This window comes from Lissotriton helveticus, chromosome 2_1 (genome assembly GCF_964261635.1).
Source record: "Lissotriton helveticus chromosome 2_1, aLisHel1.1, whole genome shotgun sequence".
Classification (NCBI taxonomy): Eukaryota; Metazoa; Chordata; class Amphibia; order Caudata; family Salamandridae; genus Lissotriton; species Lissotriton helveticus.
Genome location: NC_136059.1, coordinates 904,206,710 through 904,212,352, shown reverse-complemented (window position 1 = coordinate 904,212,352; position 5,643 = coordinate 904,206,710). Strand labels below are relative to the sequence as shown.

The following is a 5,643-nucleotide window of genomic DNA, read 5'->3' as shown; positions in this document are numbered from 1 at the left end:
TCCCCCTAATTATTACATTTTGGGGTATTATAGGGGTGTGGAGGTTGGGACCAATAAAACCCTTCCTTGGGGTGAGTACATCCCCTATTATTCCACCCTCTAGTGCGAGGGGGCATGAACCTCTCTCTAATTGACGGTGTTCTCTCATCTTCAAGATGGAAGGGACTCAGATGTGTGCTGCACCCTGCCTCCCACACATGAGGAGTGGAATTGGCAAAGGTGGGCACACCTTTCTTCCTAACTTGGTTTTCCTGCTGATTCTTCCACCCAAAGTGTTGGGGGCCAGTCGCTGGGGAAGTAAAAGGCAGGGACAGCTTACAAAGGCTGCAGTCCTTTGAAGGTTCCCCATCTTGGACCCAGTCCCTCCTCGGGGAGAAGGCATGACACATCTGCACAGGATGGGCTTTGTTTCTGGACCCAGAGAGCAGAGGCCCTCTACCCAGGGGTCCAGACACCTGTCTGGTGGTGGCAAATGGTGAGCAGCCATTCAGGAACCAAACCAGGGCTGGTTATGTTTCAGGGGGCATCTCTACGATGCCCGCTGAATGCATTTTACATTACATCCTTCACTGGGATCAGTGTGGGTTTAATATGCTGAGAAGTTTGCTACCAAGCTTTCCAGGTTTCAGTAAAGCCATTATGGAGTTGTGGAGTTTGTAATGACCAACTTTCAGACCATTTACTCTTTATAGCTTTACTGCACTTACAATGTTTAAGAATGGACTTAGACATTGTAGTGGTACAGTGCTCATGCAACTGTACCCTCACCTATTGGCTAGTGCACCCTGCTAGAGGGGTGATTTACCTAGGCCCCAGGCAGTGGGTTGCAGGCATGGCACACCCGGATGTGTGCCATGTTGACTCTTCACTTTTCTCTGCACCAAAACACGCAGCCTGAAATGGCAGTGTATGGATGTTAAGGTGTAGGGTCTCTAAGGGTGGTGCTATATGTACTGCAGCCCTTTGTGGCCTTCCCTGGTCACAGTGCCCTTGATACTCATGGTACCTTTTACAAGGGCCAGAGATGTGCCAAATGTGGATACCCAGGTACAGTTTTGGGAGAGAACACAAGCCCTGGGAAATTGATTGGCAGGGAGCCAGGGCACATCAAGTCAAAGTGTCAGGCAAAATGTGGGGGTGTTACTGCAACAGAAACCCACTTTCCTACAGGAATCAGGGTTTGATTCTGGAGAAGGAGTCGGAGAAATGGCTACCACATCCAAGTAAGGCAGCAGGCGTGCAAAATACCCATTCCCGACTCGGGGAGGTAGTGATGAAAAAAAGACAATACAGGACTCTTTTTAGGCCCTGTAATTGGAATAAGTACACTTTAAATCCTTTAATGAGGATCCATTGGAAGAAAGTCTGGTACCAGCAGCCAGGTTAATGCCAGCTCCAATAGAGTATATTAAAGTTGCTGCAGTTAAAAAGTTAGATCTTGGGATCGAGCTGACGGTCCGCCGCAAGGCGAGCTACCGCCTGTCCCAGCTCCTGCCTGTTGGCGCCTCTGATGCTCTTGACTGAGTATCCTGGGGATCTGAAGCTTTTACTTTGAAAAAATGAGAGTGTTCAAAGCAGGCCGGTCGCCTGAATACTTCAGCTGCTAGGAATAATGGATTGGACTCCGGTTCTATTTTGTTGGTATTCAGAACTGGGGCTATGATTAAGAGGGACGGCTGGGGGCATTCGTATTGTGTTGCTAGAGGTGAAATTCTTGGACTGGCACAAGATGAACCAAAGCGAAACAATATTTGAATTTATCAAGAATGAAAGTCGGAGGTTCACAGACAATCAGATACCGTTGTAGTTTCGACCATAAATGATGCGGACTAACAGGTCTCTGATGCCCTTAGATGTCAGGTGTTGCTTGTGTGCTACATTGAACATATCAGCGCCTTTCTACCCTTCGCTGACAGGTACGGGTAATGATAGGGATTGGGGATTGCTATTATTTCCCATGAACAAGGAATTTCCAGTAAGTGCGGGTTATAAGCTTACGTTGATTAAGTCCCTGCCCTTTGTACACACAGCCTGTCGCTACTACCGATTGGATGGTTTAGTGAGACCTTCAGATCGGCACCACCGGGGTCAGCCGCAACCCTGGTGGAGCGCTGAGAAGACTATCAAATTTGACTATTTAGAGGAAGTAAAAGTCATAACAAGGTTTCTGTACGTAAACCTGCGGAAGGATCATTAATTAAAGAGCGGCTCGAGCGATGGACGGTGCCAGCCTAAAACCCTCAGCCGCCTCCGAGATGGAACACACACACGGTAGGCACATGGCCTGGCCCTGCCCTCATGCACCCTTGCCAGTGGTGCGATCCACGGCTCATGGGGCACTTGGGCGAGGACTGGGCATGATGCAGGCTCTTCCACTGGGGAGGAACTTGATCCACCAGTTGGGTAGCAAATCTATCTTCACTCACTACTGATGATTTTAACCCCACTGAGGATATTGGTAAAATAGCACTTGAAAATGTTTCTGGTAAGATTAGCCTCATTCAGGAATATGTGTACAAAATTAAGTTGAAGAAGCGTGCTGTACCTGTTGCATACAAAGCCAAGACCTGTCCACTTAAGTGTTGGACATTAATTGAAAAAGCTATTAGAGAAGTTAGTTGGAGATGACATTATCAAACCTATTGACTCCTCTGAATGGGTAAGTACCATTGAAATTGTGCGCAAAAGAGATGGTGAGATTCGTTTGTACGCTGATCTGCGCAGTCTCAACAGGAATATTGTGGTTGATTGCCATCCTCTGCCAAGGTTCAAGACTTAGGGCTTGATTACGAGTTTGACAGTCCACAGACCACAAGACTGACGGGGTGCAGCAGCAGTGGTCTCCCGACCATCCTTTTACAATTAGGGCAGTCGGACCGCATTGCCCCACCACAGCTGCCAGGAAACCGCCATTCCCTGCTGGTGGTGTGGCGGTGTAGAGGCAGTAATATGCTTGGCGGTACTGCCAAGGTCCTGTCAAGCACATTAGAGTTTCCTCTCCGCCACAGTTTTTATGACGTTTCCTCCTCTATGAAAACCATGCCGGAGAGGAAACAAAGGGAGCCTCCACCTGTGTGCATGCACACCAGTTCCTACATGGCATGGACTTTATAGTCCATGACGTGCAGGAACTGTTTTTGGCGTTCCAATTGTGGTGCACATTTTTAGAGGCACCTCTATGGGAACGTAAAAAAAAAGCCCGCCAGACACCTCGTAATCTGGCCCAACCAAGGATTTGACAGTGAGGAAGCGGGGCAGACCTGGGGCGGCACCACAAACTCTTAATCAGGCGCTTAATAGCCAAGGCCAATTTTTTTAAACTTTTCGATCTCACATCAACTTACCACAAGATTCCATTAGCTGAAAGGTCCCAAGAGTTAACCACCTTTTTAAGTTCTTTCGGACCCTTTATGTTTTGCAAACACCTTTTTGGTTGGCTTCAGCCACTAGCAGTGGTCGTTGGTAGATTTTAAATGTGGTAGGATGAAAACTGTGAAAGAGCCCAAACTGATAAAGTGGAGGAGAGGGCAGAACGTTTTAGAAAAAAACGAATTCAAATGGTGGATTTTACAGTAACCTGTCAGTCATTGAAAACTTTGTACTTCGGCGTACTTCAGCAAACTGCATAGAGCAACAGCACAGTGTGCAGTATTTATATACCGACGTATCCACACACAGATACAAGTAATCACTGCCTTAAGAACAATTAGGATATATGCAAAAAAACTTATATTTGTGCACAGTACTTCCCACTAGCAGTGCTTTTCACAAGTATGTGGCCTGTTTCAGCCTTTTGGCTACTCAAAGAGACCACGGTCAGATGCAGACAAGCAAGCTTCTCTCATACTTCGCACAGATACCAGTAACAGAGATCCCTTAATGCTGGCAATACTCATAATTTAAGTATCTATTTAAAACAGTGTTCTGATATAGCTTCTAAAAAAGTAAATACTGCATGAGCAATTGATGCAAAACAGGACTGAACAACATACTCTTCTAGTGCCTTAATTGCGCAAACAAAAAACCTGGGATCAATCCCAGCTTCCTTGTTTGACCAAATAGTGTGATCTGAGACAATTTTATTTCACTGTGCCACATTTTTCTATATCAAAAGACACACAATTGATGGATGTAATGTAGAACAAATAAAAACATTCAACCCCAGTCAAGAGATCTGGGTTAAATCCATCATTCTTTTGCTCACCATACCACCCAAGTTTAGACCTGGCCATATGCAAATCAGTCTTGACCCTGTGCCTCATGGGAACAGTCCAGCCCGAACTGCCAAGCCAGGTAGGTCCTCCCTGGACCGGAAACAAGCATCCTAGGACTGGTTTCGGGGTTTCACCCCTCTTCAGCAGGATAGCTTGACTAATTTTTCTATATCATCGCGTTTTAGAGCACCTTGAAACATATCCCTTCAGACCTGTAGGTAAAGAATACTCTTGTGTATGTTTAGTAGACTTTCATTTTGCTCTAGCTATAATAAGCTTGACCACATGTAGGGTACACATGACACCTGACTTTCCTTAGAGATATTGCTTAGCGCTGACCTGGGATCTGTGGAAACAGGCTCCAATCCAGATACAGTTCTTAAAAACAAATGTTTGACATTGTTGGGTTCGCTTGTACAGCACCCTAATGCAGTCAGGTATTAGAGTTAAAGTGGTAGAGGAGGCATAAACCTGTTGTAAGTCCATGGTTGAAAAAATCACTTCGAATGAAAACCATGCAGTGCAGAGAAAATCGAATTAATTAACGTGAAATCTTTCTGCATGGGAAAGAAATAAAATTTTTGAATGATGAAGCCTCATCTATAATTTGAATGCGTGTGTTGGACGATTTACATTCCAAATATGTCCTTGGTTCGTGGTTGTCTTTGAGAGCCTGGGCACGATGCTCCCTGTTAATTTGCTGAGTCACCATCCTCTGTTACACAGTCTACTCACGAACTTCGTACCCATGCCCTCAGAATCCGACTAGGCCTCCATGATGGGCAGTCCTGAGCTTCTAATCAAACGCAGAAGGTAGCAACAAATAAATGATTAAAATGGACCATGCAATATGATAATTTTCCTGCAGGCATTCAGCAGTCGCAGCCAGCATGACTCGCAGGTGTAGGGGCGGGTGGGGGTGTCACGGGGGTGGGGGGGGGTGTAGCGCGTGGTTAGTGCGGGTGGAAATTTAAAAATAAAAACGTACCTTACCGGGACAGGAAGAAGGCAGGCTCCCTCCCCTAAGCCAATCACAACACTGAAATAGCAGCGTTGTGATGGGTGAGGACGGCGCCCAGACGGGCGCCTATGGGGAGGCCATTTTCTCTATGTAGGCTGCATGAAAATCCAGAGTGCGCATAACTGACCAAACAGTCCGGGCCCACAGCATTGGGCAAGCCACTTCTCCCCGACCCGCCCCCAATCAGGCATACCCTTCTGCTCTCTCGCAGTGCAAGAAGCAGAAACATAATATGGTTATTAAAATACCATTTTATGTTTCTACTTCTCTTGCTGCGAGAAAGAAGGGGCGACGCCCCTCCACCCTAATGGAGGAGCTGCCCCTTGCGTTCAGTGTACTCAAGTTTTTAAATAAGTACATATATGCATATTTTTTTGCGAAATACATAAATATGTATATAATTTGTAA

General features: G+C 46.2%; 1 pseudogene; it reads left to right on the top strand.

Moving 5' to 3' along the window:
* Positions 1 to 987: 987 nt before the first annotated feature.
* Positions 988 to 2,196, top strand: LOC144820714 (18S ribosomal RNA; annotated as a pseudogene).
* The last annotated feature ends 3,447 nt before the right edge of the window (positions 2,197 to 5,643 follow it).